Raw genomic sequence first — 20926 nt, 5'->3', positions numbered from 1 at the left:
TTATACGAGGACCACTCTCTCCGCCCGGGGCCATTAAAGAGGCTAGTTGTCCAGTCAGGACAGGAACCTTTCCGGGAATAGAGCTCACGGTGTTTCACCCAGCCTCCAGGGGCCCACGGGGGATAACCAAGACGCCCGTGTTGCTGCCGTCTTATCACCAGCACATCGTCCTCCCTCCTTCTTCTACTCCTCCGCGGGACACTGCTGCCATGCTCTCTCTATCTAGAGGGAGTCTATACTAACCTGTTTACCCCTGTGTATACAGTGTGACTGGGGGAGGGGGGAGGGATGTGTAGTGTGTTTGTCTGTATAGTATGTGTGTGTGTGTGTGTGTGTTGGGGGGGGGGGTGTATTTGTTTATTTGGATCCCCGTTAGCTTTTGTCTTGAAATATACAGACAGATGGATTAAAAGTACATTTAGATTGTTATACTTCTGAGAGCCCACCCATAACTTTTGGACTTCATAGCATTCCAGGAAGCATGGATTATTGAGTCATTGATAGTTTTACACTTCATACATGACTGCCGTTGTGCTGTAAAATTGTGAATTTTGTTCCTTTGTCACACCCTGACCGTAGAGAGCTTTATATGTCTCTATTTTGGTTTGATCAGGGTGTGACTATGGTGGGCATTCTATGTTCCTTGTTCTATGATTTGTATTTCTGTGTGTTTGGCTGGGTGTGGTTCTCAATCAGAGGCAGCTGTCTATCGTTGTTTCTGATTGAGAACCATAGGTACCTTTTTTCCCCACATGTATTTGTGGGTAGTTGTCCATGTATAGTTGCCTGTGAGCACTACGTTGGCGTCACGGTTTCGTTTGATGTTTATTGTTTTGTTGGTGACATCTTCTAATAAAGGAGTATGTACGCTCCCCACGCTGCCCCATGGTCCCCTGTTTTCACCTTGGACGATCGTGACACTCTTGTATAATAAATTCTATTTATTTAATACATTTTGGGTCTTCAAGATGCTCTGTTCATTTTCTATATTCTGTCGCTAAGTGTAATTTCTGTTGGTATAGTTAAGCATGATTGTTCAGAGCATTTTAAGTAAATTGTTCAGAGCATTTTTTGGAAGTAAAAATGTAGTCAGCTTGTTTTACTTTGAGAGAAAAAAGGACTAGTCTTTTTGAGTTGGGAATAGTAATCTCAAATTGTCACGTTTTAGATTACACTTTGGATTTGCTTGAATTTGCCTTTTTTATTGCTACGTCTGTCAATCTAATTGAATGTATGATTAAGGTAACCTGCTAAGATAATAGTTCCTGTCTGGATTTGATGTAATGTGCGACTCGTTTCAGGAAACTGGGCATATGTCGTCATTTGAACGTAAACCATTTTATTTGAGCTGGTCGGTGTTTGACGCAGCTTTTTAAAAATGTTTTTTTAAAGATATTACCTAGTAGAACTGCATAAGTGTTTGTTGCTCTCTGTCACGGTCGTCCTCCTCTTCTTCTGAAGAGGAGAGGCGAAAAGGATCAGAGGACCAATATGCGGCGTGGTAAGTGTCCATGGTAAATCTTTAATCAAGAAAGTACTGAACACTGAAAACTATACAAAACCACTAAACAAAATGACAACCGTGAAGCTAATGCGAGCTGCGCTGAAACAAGCCATCAACATAGACAATCACCCACAAACAAACAGTGCAACCCAGGCTACCTAAGTATGATTCTCAATCAGAGACAACTATTGACACCTGCCTCTGATTGAGAACCATACTAGGCCGAAACATAGAAATGCCCCAAAACATAGAAAAACAAACATAGGCTGCCCACCCAACTCACGCCCTGACCATACTAAATAAATACAAAACAAAGGAAATAAAGGTCAGAACGTGACAGTACCCCCCCCCCCCCCCCACAAAGGTGCGGACTCCGGTCGCAAAACCTTGACCTATAGGGGAGGGTCTGGGTGGGCGTCTGTCCGCGGTGGCAGCTCTGGCGCGGGTCGCGGACCCCACTTCGCCATTGTCTTAGTCCGCCTCATTGTCCTAACCATGGCCACTCCTCTCAATGGACAGAGGGGCAGCAGCTCGGGACAGAGGGGCGGCTGCTCGGGACAGAGGGGCTCTGGCGCCGGGAGACTCCGGCAGCAGCGCCGGACAGGCGGGAGACTCCGGCAGCAGCGCCGGACAGGCGGGAGACTCCGGCAGCAGCGCCGGACAGGCGGGAGACTCCGACAGCAGCGCCGGACAGGCGGGAGACTCTGGCAGCAGCGCCGGACAGGCAGGAGACTCCGGCAGCATCGCCGGACAGACAAGACCACCTGCAGGGAGGAGACAGAGAGACAGCCTGGTGCGTGGGGCTGCCACAGGAACCACCAGGCTGGGGAAACCTTCAGGAGGCTTGGGGTTAGGAGGAGGCACCTGAAGGACCGGGCTGTGGGGGAGCACTGGAGCTCTGGTGCGCAACCTTGGCACCACTTCCCCAGGCTGGACAACCACTCTAGCCCGGACCCTCCAGAGTGCTGGCACAGGTTGAACCGGGCTGTGGGTAAGCACGGGAGATCTAGTGCTTACTACACACACCTCTCCCTTAGGCTCCATTCCCACATTCGTCCGGCACGAGCGGAGCGCAGGCAGAGGACGCACTGTACCCTCCCAGCGCCCCGGAGACACAGCACGCAGAGCCTGGTGCAGGATACCCTGGACCAAAACTGTGTACCGGCGACCAGACCCGCTGAGCAGGCACCATACGCCCTGGCTCGATGCCCGCGCTCGCATGACACTCTCGGGGGACTGTCCTATAGTGCACCGGGCTATGAACACGTACTGGCGACACAGTGCGCTTAACAGCATAACACGGTGCCTGACCAGTAACGCGCTGCTGATCATAAGCACGAGGAGTGAGCGCAGGTCTGCTACCTGGCTTAGCTCCACCCCTCGGCTGCCTCTCGTACCTGTCGCACTGCCGTGCTGCCTCCTCATATCGCCGCCGCTCAGCTTTCGCTGCCTCCAGCTCTGCTTTCGGGCGGCGATATTCCCCAGCCTGTGCCCAGGGTCCCTCTCCGTTCAGTATCTCCTCCCATGTCCAGGAATCCTGTGATCCTGGCCGCTGTTGTTGCTGCTGCTGTCGTCGCTGTCTTTTACCAAGCCGCTTGGTCCTTGGTTGGTGGGTAATTCTGTCACGGTCGTCCTCCTCTTCATCTGAAGAGGAGAGGCGAAAAGGATCAGAGGACCAATATGCGGCGTGGTAAGTGTCCATGGTAAATCTTTAATCAAGAAAGTACTGAACACTGAAAACTATACAAAACCAGTAAACAAAATGACAACCGTGAAGCTAATGCTGCCCACCCAACTCACGCCCTGACCATACTAAATAAATACAAAACAAAGGAAATAAAGGTCAGAACGTGACACTCTCCACTTTCTGGAGGACCGGGTTTTGAAATCAGTGGAATTTGAGTATGATAGCTAAAGAGATGGAGAAAACACCTGTCTGCAGATTACATCTTCAAACTAAGGGCAACCATTGCATTCGTGACAGAGAGGGAGAAGCGTCCATCCATGTATACGGGTAACATAGGTATACGGGTATACGGGTAACATAGTCTAGCTAGCTACATTTTCAGATATTACACGTTTCAAATTTTGTCTGAAAGTAATTTTCATTTACAGTTAAAGCAAACTGTTAGCTAGCTAGCTAATGTTAGCTGAATGGCTCGCTAACTAACATTACGTGTATGATCTGTGTAGTAATATGTTTTGTATCTCAGACCCATTTGCTTTGATAATTATAGCCTAATGTTAGCTAGCTAACATTGAATCTGGTTGGTTCGCTACCTGCAGATTCATGCAGGGTAGTAACGTCATGAGTTGGGATTATGTTTCATTGTTTAGCTAGCTAGCTATCTACATGTCTTAACAAAAGACTCCACTATGCAAGTAACCATTTCAATAGAATGTTCATGAGATCACTGAGACAACTGTTGATTGACATAGGTGGTAAATTCGCTCTGGCTATCTACACCGATTTCAGACCAGTCTCGTCTGAGTGTGTCAGAGCGCAGAACAACTGACAAATTTACGAATGCTCAACACCTGTACAATATGCCCGTATCAGTAAACATTGTCAAAAAAAGCGTATTTAAATTGTTGCCAGCAGCACAGTTACAGTCACGCTCTGGATGACATGAAAACAGTCTAACCAGCTCTGCTAGGGCAAGAAAAATGGTCAGAGTTGGGTGTTCTCTCATTATGTGTTTGGAAGTATCTAACAACCTTGCCAATGTTAGCCAGTTAGCTTGGGTGCTTGATGGCCGCTGTGAAGTCACAACGTTCGGATCAACCCTATTCATCTGCCAGAGCGTCTGGTGTGCGCTCTGAACGCTCCGAGAGGGACACGTTTTGAATTTACGAGGGGAGAATCTGACAGCACAGTCGCAGTCACCAACGCTCTGGATAACATAGTGGTTCCTCCTTTAAAAGTTGTGAGCTTACACAGAGGGACTTAGAGGTACCCAGCATCACGGCTTCATTGCTCCAGACAACCACAAGGGGGAGCTAGAGCACCCATTATGCATTTGGGTCCCAAGGTTTTTATAAGACCAATCTTATCGAGTGGTTCCAATGACGAATTTTGATGCGAGCCACCGGTCCCTGGTGACTTTCTTCAGCAAAGATGGCTGACACAACATAACAGTGTAACCAAATGTAAGTTATAACATCATAAGTCAAGCAAAAAAATGTACAATTGAGAGGAATATGTTAGTTAATGTAGAGAAATGTTTGTGCTTATTTTTTTGTCCTAGTTATTTTACTAAAATCGCTATTTAGCAAGATCTGACTAGCTACAATTAGCTAGCTAGTGTTAGGAGAATGAATTTGTAATTCATGTTGTTTAATGTTTTAGGGACTCCATAGAACCAGTAAACCAGCAAGCTGTCGTCTTGTGAAACAGTGGATGTAAAGAATCTAGCAAGCTAAAGCATTTACTGCAAATTGAATGTACAATTGTGTAAGCTTGCCTTGCAATGCAGCTGAAGTAACATAGCTAGCTAACTATTTACTTGCTTACTGTGTAGTGGAGGATAAAAATAACTATCCCTATGGATGTGTAGCTAGCTACAGTATGTAGCCGATCTGTGTATGGACCCTAAATGTTTGGTATGAATATTAGTTCAGAACCTATGAACCTCAGCTATCATAATTGTTGTGTCAACTTCAAGTCTGAATGGCATTAATGAAGCCTATGGATAGAGTAGAATATAATAACTTTGTGCCAAGGACCTAAGTCCTATATACATGTTCTGTAGTTATTATCACGCATGAGACTCCCACATTGTAGCCTATACATTGAATATATTCACTGATCATGTACTCTTCCTTGACAAATAAAGGTGTGGTTCAGGTATAAATCTCTGAGACAATCTTTTTCAGTCATATCCAATACCAGGTGTATCAAACTCCATTCTTTGAATTATGCTGTGTCTGCATTACAAATATACAGTGTTTACCACTCCTGCTCCTGGGACATCAATCATTACACATTGTAACTATGCAATAGACTAGAAACATGATTTAAGTAAAGGATGCTTTGTAATTCACATATCCAGAAGAAGAAGAAAAACTATGCACATCCAACTCCCTTCATCTGCATTAATCTGAGGACACAGGATAGTATTTCAACAAGATACTTAACCAGTGGAGAATTTGAAACGCTTTCTTGAAAGAGGTTCATTATCCAAGTGTTATAAATACATAATAATTATGAAAATTGTAATGTTATATTATAAATACAAGTTCAATCTGTACTTGAATGCACATATGGTGTGCATTATAAATCGAGTAAGAAAGACAAGGTGGGGAGAGAGGTGTAGAAGACGGAAAGGGAAAGAGGTAAAACAGAGGCAGACAGCATATAATTCATGAATTACAGTGCTACCCTAATATTCTCTCAGTTCATCACATTTGCAGTGTCTCTAGCGGTGTCTCCTAACCAGCCCCCAGTTGGCCCGAAGGTTATCTTAAGAGCGGGTGAGGTGGTGATGACGGGACTGGCTTCCTCACTCACATCAAAACATACCTGCAGATGAGAGACAGATGGATAGAGAGAGAGAGCATGATTAAGCATTGTTTTTTTATTCTAACGCGGTGAGTCATCATAATCATCAGGAAGTGAAACTCAAAACTGACCTTGGATCATTAACTCTGGGACTACTACATCTCTATCTGTATTTCAATGTAAAGCATCTCTTTAATAATACTTCCTGTTGACCTGACCTCTCACCTATGATCATGCTGTGCCCTCTGTGTCAGCCAGATCAGATGCGGGAGGGGTTCACCGACACAGCTGATATAACCTAGAGTATTTTGGAAGAATTGGGAGAGGGATGAAGTGAAGGAGAGAGACAGTTGTGTGTGGTCTCACCTGGTGTCTACACTAAGTGGCCAAAGAGTACTGTTTGCTGAAAAACAGACACATGAGGACAAACAATAGAAGATAATGTCATTATTAGACATACGTACCACTTGAAGCTTGATGATGACTTGATCATTTGAATCAGCTGTGTAGTGCTAAGGCAAATATATATATATACAGGTGTTTGGAGCATTCCGATATGCCACAGCTGGTGAGGCGTCAGGTTCGCCTCAGTACTTATCGGGTGATTATTCCAACTCTGTTGAATGCTGCCGACCTGCCCACAGATCTGAACACATATCCCGCACAGGAGAGGTGGATAGAATTTGACAAGTCAAGGTATCCTTCTTCCTCCAGACTGTGCATGTGAGTCAGGTTCCATGTACAACAAGACAGGCAGAGAGAAAGAGAGGAAAAAGAACACAGAACAGTTTAATGTGGACACTTCTGCCAGCAATAAATCTTCCACGGCCTGTTCCTCGGACAGGGAACATCTGGCAACATCTACATGTTCGACCCCTTGATCAGCTCGCACTCTGAAAGTAAAGAAAATAGCTTATTTTTTGTAGATATGAAAACAATAACTGAGATATGACCGTTCAATCTAAAGCAGCAGATGTCATTTTCAGGATACGTCAATACAGCCCAGAAAGCTTAACACCAGACTGATATTGTGGTTGTTTATTACGTGATGGGACATATGCAAAATGCATACAAAATAATTGTATTTTTATTTATCTTGATAAAAACAATGGAATTCAAGGTGAAATGTTTAATCTGCTTCATTATTTATGCATTACCAGTTGTGAAGAACAACTCCGATTTCATGTCATTGAAAATTTTCCTTGGAATAAGTAAGAATAAAAAAGTTAAAACTACTTAGATTTGATGGAGACATTACACATCTTACTACCTTATCAATTTATGATTTTTATCAATGTGGACGAGTGTAACGGTTTTCTTCCGTCGAAGGAGAGGAGGACCAAAATGTTTAATAAAAGACGATAACATGAACACTATACAAAATAACAAACGTGGCAAAACCCAAAACAGTCCTATCTGGTGCAGAAAACATGGCTGCCTAAATATGGTTCCCAATCAGAGACAACGATAAACACCTGCCTCTAATTGAGAACCAATCTAGGCAACCATAAACTTACATAATCACCTAGAGTAAAAAACACCCCATAAATATACAAAACCCCTAGACCACAAAAACACATAAATCCCCCATGTTACACCCTGACCTAACCAAAATAATACAGAAAACAAAGATAACTAAGGAACGTTTTTTGCAGAACAATGCAACGAAGCTGGATCATTCTGACAATGATACCAGCACCAGCTACATGAAGCAAAGACTCTTCGCCATTGTACATGATGGCCCATTGTTTGGAGACTTCCTTTGAACATTCTAAAGCCCCCATGGGGCATCCTTGCCTTAATGGCTCTGACTTTCTGGTCTAACTCTTCATCTGACATATCAGAATATCATTCCCTGACAGACATATTGTGTTCTTTCATCCTTCTGTAAAAAAAAGCTAACCGTTACACTGTCATGAAATATGATTATATATCGACTATGAAACATGCCATGAAAGAAAGTTAGATTCATTCAACTGAAAATGGTGAGAACAGGCATTCGTAGCTAAATGCTTTTGGTTAACTTGAGAATAATAATTGCATGATTAATCATTCTACGGTATGTATGTATCTATGTATTATAGTACAATGTTATGAACCGACACTGAATCGTAGGAGCTAACTACTAGCTATGTAAAAGTTGGATGGAAGAACGCCCAGTGCTGCTTACCTGAGATGCCATGATCACACAGTCCTTCTTTGTAGGTGTCCACTAAGACTTCCTTTGTGTTGGAAATAAAGACTAAACATTATTGGTTGTAGCCGAACAGAAACTCAAAAAATGGAGGGTGGTTGATAGCGACATTAAATAGGAGTTTTGTTTTCAGATACATCTTTTGTTCTATAAATATATTTTGGAATAAAATGCATGAAGTCTAATTTTTCCTTATTGTAGGCTACTACCACTTTTAGTCTTAAAAACATATTGGGGCTGCAATCCCGTTAACGGGATCAATATGACATCAGCCAGTGAAAGTGCAGGGTGCCAAATTCAAAACAACAGAAATCTCATATTTAAAATTCCTCAAACATACAGTGCCTTGCGAAAGTATTCGGCCCCCTTGAACTTTGCGACCTTTTGCCACATTTCAGGCTTCAAACATGAATATATAAAACTGTATTTTTTTGTGAAGAATCAACAACAAGTGGGACACAATCATGAAGTGGAACGACATTTATTGGATATTTCAAACTTTTTTAACAAATCAAAAACTGAAAAATTGGGCGTGCAAAATTATTCAGCCCCCTTAAGTTAATACTTTGTAGCGCCACCTTTTGCTGCGATTACAGCTGTAAGTCGCTTGGGGTATGTCTCTATCAGTTTTGCACATCGAGAGACTGACATTTTTTTCCCATTCCTCCTTGCAAAACAGCTCGAGCTCAGTGAGGTTGGATGGAGAGCATTTGTGAACAGCAGTTTTCAGTTCTTTCCACAGATTCTTGATTGGATTCAGGTCTGGACTTTGACTTGGCCATTCTAACACCTGGATATGTTTATTTTTGAACCATTCCATTGTAGATTTTGCTTTATGTTTTGGATCATTGTCTTGTTGGAAGACAAATCTCCGTCCCAGTCTCAGGTCTTTTGCAGACTCCATCAGGTTTTCTTCCAGAATGGTCCTGTATTTGGCTCCATCCATCTTCCCATCAATTTTAACCATCTTCCCTGTTCCTGCTGAAGAAAAGCAGGCCCAAACCATGATGCTGCCACCACCATGTTTGACAGTGGGGATGGTGTGTTCAGCTGTGTTGCTTTTACGCCAAACATAACGTTTTGCATTGTTGCCAAAAAGTTCAATTTTGGTTTCATCTGACCAGAGCACCTTCTTCCACATGTTTGGTGTGTCTCCCAGGTGGCTTGTGGCAAACTTTAAACAACACTTTTTATGGATATCTTTAAGAAATGGCTTTCTTCTTGCCACTCTTCCATAAAGGCCAGATTTGTGCAATATACGACTGATTGTTGTCCTATGGACAGAGTCTCCCACCTCAGCTGTAGATCTCTGCAGTTCATCCAGAGTGATCATGGGCCTCTTGGCTGCATCTCTGATCAGTCTTCTCCTTGTATGAGCTGAAAGTTTAGAGGGACGGCCAGGTCTTGGTAGATTTGCAGTGGTCTGATACTCCTTCCATTTCAATATTATCGCTTGCACAGTGCTCCTTGGGATGTTTAAAGCTTGGTAAATCTTTTTGTATCCAAATCCGGCTTTAAACTTCTTCACAACAGTATCTCGGACCTGCCTGGTGTGTTCCTTGTTCTTCATGATGCTCTCTGCGCTTTTAACGGACCTCTGAGACTATCACAGTGCAGGTGCATTTATACGGAGACTTGATTACACACAGGTGGATTGTATTTATCATCATTAGTCATTTAGGTCAACATTGGATCATTCAGAGATCCTCACTGAACTTCTGGAGAGAGTTTGCTGCACTGAAAGTAAAGGGGCTGAATAATTTTGCACGCCCAATTTTTCAGTTTTTGAATTGTTAAAAAAGTTTGAAATATCCAATAAATGTCGTTCCACTTCATGATTGTGTCCCACTTGTTGTTGATTCTTCACAAAAAAATACAGCTTTATGTTTGAAGCCTGAAATGTGGCAAAAGGTCGCAAAGTTGAAGGGGGCCGAATACTTTCGCAAGGCACTGTACATGTATCTTATACCATTTTAAAGGTAATCTTGTTGTTCATCCCACCACAGTGTCCGATTTCAAATCGGCTTTACAGCGAAAGCACCACAAACGATTATGTTAGGTCACCACCAACTCACAGAAAAATGCAGCCATTTTTCCAGCCAAAGAGAGGAGTCACAAAAAGCACAAATAGAGATAAAATGAATCACTAACCTTTGATGATCTTCATCAGATGACACTCATAGGACTTCATGTTACACAATACATGTATGTTTTGTTTGATAAAGTTCATAATTATATTAAAAAATGTATGTATCGGCAGGTTGGAGGGAGATTAATGGTTGCGCACCTCGCCAGTGGGGCCAGAGGGAGGCGCTACACCAGCTACTGGGACACATTAAAGAGGCACACCTTCACTGTGTGTACCACGGTATAAACATTCTCCCTATCTTCTCTTCTCTTTCACCTCAACACTGATATTGGATCAGACCGTTCTGAATCCTGCTCGATGTTAAGGTTAGACTGGGGCTATATTAATCTGGTTAGGGGAAATATGAGTCATATTGTGTGCCACACTGAAATGAGCCACCATCTTTTCATGAGACAGCCGTTCTCCCAAAATGAATAATGGGTCATTCACTTGGAGTAGGAGCATATAAAATGCCAAGGCCCTCTTGGGGATATTGTTCAATGCTTCACCATTAGCTGGCTCCCAGGTTTGCATTTCTTTCTAAAATACCACTTACAGTAAATTGGCTCCATGAATGTCAAGGCCAGATCACACAGAAGATTTTCACTGTTGGTTGTGAATCCAGTTTCACAACCAAACAGTCAGTCAGTCAGCTCAGCCCAATAGTGTAATGGTCGGAGATAATATATGCATATACTGTACATATAGTGTACTATGTATAATTATACTATATAGTTTATATAGTGCAATGATACTGTATATATCATATGCCATAGTAATTGTAGTAGTTGTACAGTATGTGCATATATATATAGTATACTGTGTATAATTATACTATATACATAGTGTAATGACATAATGTAACGTCATGTATAGTAGTCAGAGGGGTAGCAATGTATACTATATACACATATAGCATAATGATATAATGCAACATGACATATAGTCATCAGTAATAGTCTATATAATAGTCAGCATTCAGTCCCCTGGCCAGGCTTTTCCAGAGTACGCAGCACAAGTTCATGCACGGTAGCCAAGATCGTCTGTATCGGGTCATGTTTGTTGTTCTTGTAGAGACGGAGGCTTGATGCTAGTTTAAGGGGTATAAATTAGCACTGACTGGCTGCAGCCCGGTTCCTCTACAGGCCTCCAGGACCGCTGTCTGCTACCACCCTCCCACCCCCCGCCCTGCCGGCACCCCTTCTCCAAACACTATTAATTAAACTGTGAAAGGGGCCCTGACTAACACTGGCACCCCAGCGGACGGCTATACCTGTCTGTCTTACTCAGTGTCAGGGCGGTAAGAAAAGGGGGGGTTTAGTGGGGGGGCGAGTTGAGCTGCAGCTCGTTTTCGTGTTATTCCACCTCGACTCGTCTCATGAAAAGAAAATGATTTAATTTCTCCTGAATAGGGCATTTATTGACTTAAATGGCCTGAGCCTAACCCTAATCCTAGCCTTAATCCTAATGCCAACCTTAACCCCAAACCCAATAACCCTAAACCTAACTCCTAACCCTTAAACCTAACCCTAACCCCTAAGCCTAAAATAGCCTTTTAATTCTGAAATGTCCCACTTCTGGGCCCCACAAGGATAATAAAACCCAAAAAACACACACTCACACATCCAGCCCCCCTTTGGGAATGCACTGAGAATGACTGGTTCCCTATGGCCCTATAATCTGCAGCAAAGTGTGAGTGACTGTGTCAACTTAACCTGAATAGAACAACACATTCCACCACACTACAAACACCTAAATTGTGGGACACAGGATCCCATTCCTAACAGTGATGCACAGAGGAAAATAGATTCTTACTGTACATTCTTACTGTGTCTTTGGCTTTGTAATTCTATGAATCATTGTCTTGAATATCTCGTCCTTCCAGAGCAGTGCAAGCCCCTCCACATGTGAGGAAACACTGTATCCAAAAGCCTGCGCCACCTCTTCCAGCCCAACAGCAAATTTGTCAAAAGCTTGAAACGGTTCATAACCACTTTTCTAGTCTCCCTTTACACCTGTATGTATTGAGACCCGCACAGACAGCTGTGTGTTACGTGTTATGCTGTTCGTTGGTTGTGTTGTACTTACCACCACCCAGTGTTCGCGGGGTTCGACATGCCAGTCAACCTGCTATCTGCCAACCACGGGAATGCCTGGAATGTTCTTGTGCCGGGCATCCTGGTGGTTGGTGGAGTGGCGGGGGGTGGAGCATCGCAAATTTAAGACCATGTTTAGCCATTGTTCTCTTTCTTACGTCTGGTCTTAATAAGAGATGGTCACGGTTGTTTTATATGGGTATCCTTATTTTATTTGGCGTGGGCTACGGCCAAATAGTAGTCTGTGTTGAGTTGGCTTAATAAACTGGTGCTTGATTTAATGAGTCCTGGAGAAATAAACAAGTATAAGTTATTACTGTGCGATTACCATTTTACCCTTTACATTCTAATAACTGGTCATTTCTGTAGCGTAAAATAAAGTGATTGTGTATCCTCCATCCCCAGGTGTCCTACCTATGGGAGGAGATTCCGTGGCTGCAGCAGTGTCTCAGCCCCTCCCAGTCCTTCTGCACATGCACCCTCCAGACACGCCTCAAGATGCTGCAGGCCATCTCCCAGCTCCAGGTTCTTCCTTACACGTCAATACTGTTATAAACATGACATAGCACCTTAATAACACCTTAGAAACACCCATGGTTGTTTGTGACTGGTTACGACTGATAACGTGGTCAAAATCATCCAATATTCATCGAAACAAGCAACTCTTAGCCAACACCATTAAATATGGATTAAAATTGGTCAGAACCATCAAATATTAATTGGAACCATCAGATTCTGGTCAAAACCATCAAAGATGATGTGTCTTTGAAAGTGTCTTTTGGGGGATGTTTTTGCAGGGCATGCTGGGAACTCAGGAGCTGGGTCAAGTTTATTTTGAGCCAATCAAAGATAAGTATTGCAATGCCCTGCTGGTGTTGCTGAGGGACATGAACGCATGTCCCAAGTGGACCCAGCCTTGTAAGCTCCAGCTCCAACGCAAGTCTAATATCGTCCCCAAAGGAGCCCACGGCTTTGGACATGCTGCTCATCACCCTCCATGTCGGTCCCAACCCATTACAATCACTGGTGTTTGTAACTTAACACTGTAGCGACACTGACACCTTTTTCCATAAGCATTGCATAATCCCCAGGGACTAAAATTGAATCATTTTTAATAGCTAATTGGATTGAATTTGGATCGAGTTTGAATCTGAGTTTGAATCTCTACAAAATATGAATTGTAGCTATTTGGCTTCCTGCCAGTACTTACAGTAACTGCATTTCAGCATACATAGAGGATAAGGCTCCATTCATGCCAAACCAAAATAGCAATGTTTAAACTGTTCCCTACATTTATCCTTAACCATATTGCATGTGATTATTTTCATTGTAAACACACATGGCAATTCCCTGCCTGTCATACCTACTGGTCACTTGAATCTAAGTAGTCTATCAAGCTAGTCCTGTTGACTCATAGTCACAGCAGACATGTAAATGCTATAGACAATGGACCCATGCCTGCAAAACAGCTCCCGTAATCTCTTATGCTCAAATTCCCTGAAACGCCATTCATTTAAATGAGAGTAATTTGAAGATTGGAGTCTTTCAGACATATTGGGTCAATTGCAACGGACAAGCAGAATTTAACGTGCACCTGCAGGTCAACGCTGGACCTGAATGTTAAAACAAATGTGTTTGAACCAAAAACCCACAAGAATAAAACAGCATATCAGTTGATCTCTTGCTGTGTCAAGTGATTATGCTACTAGACAGCTGCAACTAGATTCTCTACTCCCGCCCTCAAGGAAATATTGACAGGTGTATCGGAAACCATAAGGCTGGTGAATGTAAAAATACTTCAAGTACAATAAGAATATGTAAATAGTAATTTCATTTAAATGTTTCACCTCAAATGGCGAAATAATATAATATGTGCTATTTGAAATAGATTTATTAGACTACATTTGATTGAAAAAAATATTAGTAGATAATATAACTCCCCAGATCTTGATAAGACATTACCATTATTTTTAAAGACAACTTACTTTTTAACCTTTTGACGTGTACGATCACGTATTTGTGATTGCTGTTGAGGGGTCCTTGTAGCGCACGATCACAAATATGTGATTGGAACAGTAACAACAGAACGTATGATGCAACAAACGCATCTTCACAGCATCGTTTTCTGAAAAGTATCTAAACAGTGTTTTGTTCTGATGGGAAATAAAGGGCTTCACAACTTTGTTCCTCAATTTTACCTTTTATTGTAAAAGATAAATCCGAACTTCCTCATCCAAACATCACAAGTAACACATCCACAGCTAAACGCATTCCATAAACCTATCAGAACTCAGGATAAGACCCAGATGCAGACAGTTCGAATCACAGAAGTTTATTTACAAAACAGGGGGCAGGCAAACGACAGGTCAAGGGCAGGCAGAGCTCAGTAAACCAGGGCAGAGTCCGTAAGGTACAGAACGGCAGGCAGGCTCAGGGTCAGGATAGGCAGAATGTTCAAAACCGGAAGAACTAGAAAACAGGGACTAAAGAGAGCAGAAGTACGGAATAACACGCTGGTAGGCTTGATGAGACAAGACAAACTGGCAACAGACAAATAGAAAACACATGTATAAATGCACAGGGGATAATGGGGAAAATGGCCAAAACCTGGAGGAGTTGGAGACAAGCACAAGAGAGGTGAAGCAGATGTGACAAAACCAGTTTAAATAACAGTTTGGGCTGACAAAAAGTTAGCAATTTAACAGCTAGACGTGTTTACAATGTACCAAATCTCTGGTGAACATAAGGGAGAAATGCAATACTGTTTAGAAAGGAGATGTGTAAATTCTTTAGCGATGTTTGTTTATGTTTGACTTGGCGAAAACTCCCTAATCCCAGAATGCCTTTCACTATAAAACTCAAACAAAATCAAAGATGGCTGTGCCCATTTTCTGAAAGTATTTACTTAGTTTAGCCACTTTTCAGCACATAACAAATCTTCGAAGTACTTGTTACAGTGTATACAAGAACCGGAGCATAGTCGTTTACAGTTTTTCACAAAGAAAATAAAATCTTATCACCTCCGAGATCATCACACCAAATACAAGCCTACTGCCTAGCCGTAGCGTGAAAGCTAAACAGGGATGAAACCATTTTATGGGGGTTTGTGGGGGGTATTAACTTCTTTGGCGTACCCCCCCTTCTTCTCAATTTCCGCCTGAAGATATACCCTAATCTAACTGCCTGTAGCTCAGGCCCAGAAGCAAGGATATGCATATTCTTGGTATCATTTGAAAGGAAACACTATGAATTTTGTGGAAATGTGAATTGAATGTAGGGGAATATAACACAATAGATCTGGTAGAAGTAAATACAAGGAAATAAACATACGTTTTCTGTTTTTTATTGTTGCTGCATCATCTTTCAAATGACCAAGAACAGCCAAACATACAGATAGGATGCTGCGGATGATTTGAACGAAGGACATACGATGGCAGCAATAGCTGAGCAAAGTTTTAGACAGATAACTTCAAAAATGAGCGAGCTACATGACATTAAGCATGAAGTCACCCAGGTGTCCCACACAAATGTACCCAAATGGACCCAAGTGGCTGAATTGGGACAGTGATACATTTTGAAGGAAATAACTCTATGCAAAATACATTAATGCTATTCTAACACACACCAAAAATATATTTTTAAAAAATAACCAGGGTAACTATTTACTCGGTCTCGCTTTCTCTATTGATTTCCTCTATAAGTTGTGTTAAATCTGTATACCTAGACTTTGTTTTATCTTTTCCTGATTTATTCACCATAATTTAAATATATAAACTTGCTGAAAATGCTATTGACTATGTACTGCTATGCGTAACACTCGTGGCTCCATCAAGTAGGATTTGTAATAGCTAATGAACCTCTTTTACGCCAGAGTTTACGACAAAGGCTGGTCTTCAAACGTATAACCATTACATATTGCCGTTTACCTCAGCTCATTGGCTATCTTCCAAGCTAGATTTCAAGATGATCAGTGGTCATTGGGCCAAAATAAGTCAATCAACGATAGACCGGTCCTACCATTGGAGCGCAATGAGGTCATTGATTGGTGTCTTCAAATCGGTTTCTTTCGGTCAATACGTCCCGGGAAAAGAACCATCACATATGGTTGTGTTAGTAACAACCAGAGGATTGCAATGAAACCAACCATGACTGAATAAACGTTTGTTTAGTGTGTGTAATTACCACGAACGCGCTCTGCAGTTTCACCGGATGTTGGCCTGGTGGGACGTTAGCGTCTCACCTACCGTAGAGATGTTAAAGTCCATGGGGGTAGAAATGGGGAAAGGTATCGTAGGGGCATATGATGCAGGAAATGATGGGGGATTTATCAATAAATGGGGTGCAAACACAGGAGAAGTTTATACACTAAATAAAAATAAAATCCCTGGAAAGGGGCGTCTTAGCTGGTAACCCTAACATACCAACGTTACAATCTGATGCCGTGTTCAAAACAACTGGGAACTCGGAAATCTCTGACTTCAGTGTGTTCAAGACAACTGGGAACTCGGATAAAAACTAGCTCCAACTGGGATTTTCTTTTTTTCAACTCGGAATACCAACTTGGGAACTCGGATAAAAACTAGCTCCAACTGTGATTTTCTTTTTTGCGGTCATCCAACTCAGAATACTAACTTGGGATCTCGGGCCTCTTTTTAGAGCTCCGATTATGATGAGCTAATGCTAAGCTATTTGCTGGCTATGTATGGCACCATGTTTGTTGACATCCTACAATGCATTCTGGTTATCCTGGAAGAGCCTGTAAGACCAATCTATGCTAGAATCAGAATGCATGATTTGGCACTTGAAAACATGAATAAAATAAATACATTTTATGTATTTTATTTTACCGAGTGGTGCTGCGGTCTACAGGCTCATAATTGTCTCAGCATCTTCTGTTTTTGGGGAAAGGGAAGGTTTGGCTGGGATAGGCCGCCATGGTAAATAAGAATTTGTTCTTAGACTTGCCTAGTTAAATAAAGGTCAAATAAAAAAAATACATACTGTGTGCTACAGTAGATACGACAACACGATATACAGAAAATAAGCCACTTACTGTGATAGGAATGCACACAAGTCCAAAGTCCAATTTGTAAGGAAAAAAATGAAGGCAATGCAGGTGCCAGGGAGAAAATGTGCTGTGGGGAAAAGTCTGTACAAGGCAGGTTCTGACTAGAGATGTGTAATGTCTTCATTCTTGATCTGGGGAAACACTGAGGAAGTGATTGGGCTCTCGTTGAAGAGTGAAGCTTTTCCCCAGCTCAGTAAAGCCTCAAACATACAATTCGCTACACATGCAATAGCATCTGCTAAATATGTGTATGTGACAAATATGATTTGATTTGAAATGGGCTACTTCTTATGTGAATTAATGAGGTGGAACACACCTCAATTCAAACTGTTGTTAGAAAATAATAAAAAATTGACAAGTTGAAACATGGTCTATAGATAATTAACAGGCAGCGTGCCTTGATTTGAGGACAGTGTAGAGGAACTCTCCTGTTTCTTAACAATGACATTTGGGAACAGTGAATGCATTTTGACATCACGTGCATAAATAAACTCACGCTGGTGTGACCGTTGGAGATATTTGGAACTCACACGTGAAAAGGTTAAAGACAAGTTTTAATTAATGGATTACATGAATTGGAAACGAAGAGGTGTCGGGTAAATTGGTACTTTAGATGGTAAACCAACAAGTAAAAATACTTTATTTCAGCTGTACGGAATTATTGTCAAATAGATAAATTGCCCTTAGTCTGCTAAAAAGGCAAGATTAATTTGTTCCGATGGTAATACCAATCAGAGGTCTTGAAAAATATTGGCAGCAATCAAAACTAAAAGTTCCCCCGAGCATCTGCTTTAGGGACCGGTAAATCGGTGGCCAATGATGGAGGCAAATGAGATCAGCTGTGAGTGTGATTTTACCATGGTTTGATTGTTTAACAAGAGATAGATAGTTACCTTGTGTTAGTGCGCTGCTCATTGCAATAGGCCCTACTGTACATATCCAGAAAGGCTAATCAAATAAAAGTTCAGATGTTGCAGCGAAATGCAGCTCCTAGCTGCTAACGATGCAGTAAAATGTCAAACACAAAAAAATCTAGAAATCAAAAAATCATTCAGCTTGTCACTACCAATGCTCTCTGAATATGACTTAGAGTACATTTTTGTTTCTGGTGAACCTAACACCAGCAATCTGATGTTGCTTTGTTTGCGCTGCATGTTGGTTTGGGGTTTTTATTCCAAAAACAATGGCTGGAGCTTCAGTTCTGGCGGTCACAATCAACTCCATTGATGTATTGGATACAGTATAAATATAGTTTATGATTCCAAATATGAACAAATTATATAATTGAACAAAAATGAAATGCATTATATGGTTATTATTTAATATGAACTTAAAACCCCCAAATACCATAGACTGGAGCAACCCGATCCTCAAAGCAACAACAATATCTAAATAAATGACATTAAAATAAACAATATCAAAGGCAATCCCAGTCTCATGTCTTCCCCATCTGGTTCCCGTCATTATTTCAGGAGAAGCTGGCATTCCACAGACGGAGCAGGAAGCTCCTCTGCCCAGGCCTGTACCTGGGTTACCTGAAGCTGTGTAGCGCCATGGACCAGAGCAGAGCCCTGGTGCCTCAAAAGCTGCCCAACATCCTTTGTCACACCAAGATACGAAACAACAGTAATGTGTCTAGGTGAAGTAGCGGGATATCTGGGTTTATTAGTGAATTTATTAACTTCATGTTACAGTATTGTTATTGAAACACTAGCTGTTGTCTGTAATACATTTGTGTGTGTGTGTGTGCGTGTGCACGTGTGCGTGTGCATGTGTGTGTGTGTGAGTGTCAGGTAGGAGTGTCAGTTCTTTGGAGGAGTCTCTGGAGATGGACCAGGATGTCCAGAGCACTCCACACCGCCTCCTACAGGACCTACGCAGTGCTACCAAGGACCTCATGACCCACAGGTCACCCAGGTCAGCATCCATCCATCCATCAACTATTGGTTATTATCACTGGATAAGCATTGTAGATCCTGAGCCTTTCAAAAAATGATAAAATGTCAGAAACACCCAAAGATGACCACAGTAAAGATCTGTAGTTGTACTGAAGTTGTAATACATTTTAACAATCCTTCCAGCCATCCATTACTTACATCCATGCTGTATATCCATCTACTACATGGCAATAATGTCATAGGTTTGACTCAGTATGCTGTCCCCCTCTTCCAGGCACAAGAATTCCGTATCTCTGCCCAGGAAGTGTTGGAGTTTGGGGACAAGGTGTCCTTTCCTGCTACTGCTGCCCCCCTCAGACAACGTGTGTACAGCCCCAGGCCAGAACAACCCCTACTCCCTCTGATCAGGCTTTCTCACCTTGCCTCTGCAGGTCTTTGAGCTGGGTCAGTACTGCTCTGTCTAGTAGGATTTCCTTATTTTTTCCCATTACTGTTATTTATTAAACTATGTACATTCAGTTGACCTCAGGTTAGTTGGCCTATTGTGACTTACAATGGTTTGTGCAGTTGACTCCAAATGAATGCTTGAGACTGTTGTGACAGTGTGCACTAAACCCAAAGCAATTAAAAGTAATTAAAAAGTTATGTGAAACTTATCTGAAGTACACTGATCAGGAGTCAACTGCATAAAGTGCATTTGTGACTGACCGGCTCAAATTGGTTTTATGTAGCAAAATTTGAAATTGTTTATTTTTACATTGGATAAAAGTAGAGACTCAGATCTACAAAATGGTATATCACATACTGCATTTTTGAGGAACAATGGGAAAGTAATTCTGCTTTAAAAGTTGATAAACTTGAAAACTCACTTTTAAGAAAAGGGCCTTTGAATGTTTTGGTACCTACTGGAGAGCTCTCCTTTGTCTACATCCATTCAGCATTGTTAACACCCTCTTAAACCAGCCCTCATCTCTTTAAGGATTCACATGTGAGGTCATGTGCTAAACAGTGAATAGTGTAGTCAAGATTAAGACTAAAAGTGGTAGTAGCCTACAATAAGGAAAAATTCCAGGTAAACAGAAAGTGTCCAGATAAAAATATTTTATAAATATTAGATGACGCTTACCCAGACACACTTGTCATAAATTGATGGGTCATGTGAAAGAAATGCTATAACCCCCAGCCACATCCAGTATCACCACTTCCACCGAAGTTGGTCCTTCTCCTTGTTCGGTGGAGAGAGTGAACCAGGATATGGGCAGGTTTCTGCGGTCCTATTGCCAGGACCGGCCGGGGGAGTGGGCGGAGTTCGTGCCCTGGGCAGAGATGGCACAGAACTCACTTTCCCACTCCTCCACTAACCTCTCTCCCTTCCAATGCGTAGTGGGGTACCAGCCGGTTCTGGCGCCTTGGCATCAGAATTAGACCAAGGTTCCTGCGGTGGACGACTGGTTCAGGCACGTAGAGGAGACATGGGGAGCTGTCCATGTTCACCTTCAGCAGGCCGTGACGCGCCAACAGGTGAACGCAGATCGCC

General features: G+C 42.2%; 1 long non-coding RNA gene and 1 pseudogene across 1 annotated transcript; one reads left to right on the top strand and one right to left on the bottom strand.

Annotated features, from left to right (window-relative positions):
* LOC110498716 (ankyrin repeat and fibronectin type-III domain-containing protein 1-like) overlaps positions 1–19853 on the top strand; it is a 59603-nt pseudogene extending 39750 nt beyond the window's left edge.
* LOC149973624 (uncharacterized) lies at positions 5649–7430 on the bottom strand. Its single transcript, XR_016489533.1, has 2 exons — positions 6231–7430; positions 5649–6026 (listed from the first exon to the last, which is right to left on the bottom strand). It is a non-coding gene; the product is annotated as an uncharacterized LOC149973624 (long non-coding RNA).
* Positions 19854–20926: the final 1073 nt, after the last annotated feature.

This window comes from Oncorhynchus mykiss, chromosome 20 (genome assembly GCF_057628025.1).
Source record: "Oncorhynchus mykiss isolate SJ-2025 chromosome 20, ASM5762802v1, whole genome shotgun sequence".
NCBI classification, from domain to species: domain Eukaryota; kingdom Metazoa; phylum Chordata; class Actinopteri; order Salmoniformes; family Salmonidae; genus Oncorhynchus; species Oncorhynchus mykiss.
The sequence above is the reverse complement of the archived record's forward strand: the minus strand, read 5'-3'. Positions and strand labels throughout refer to the sequence as shown.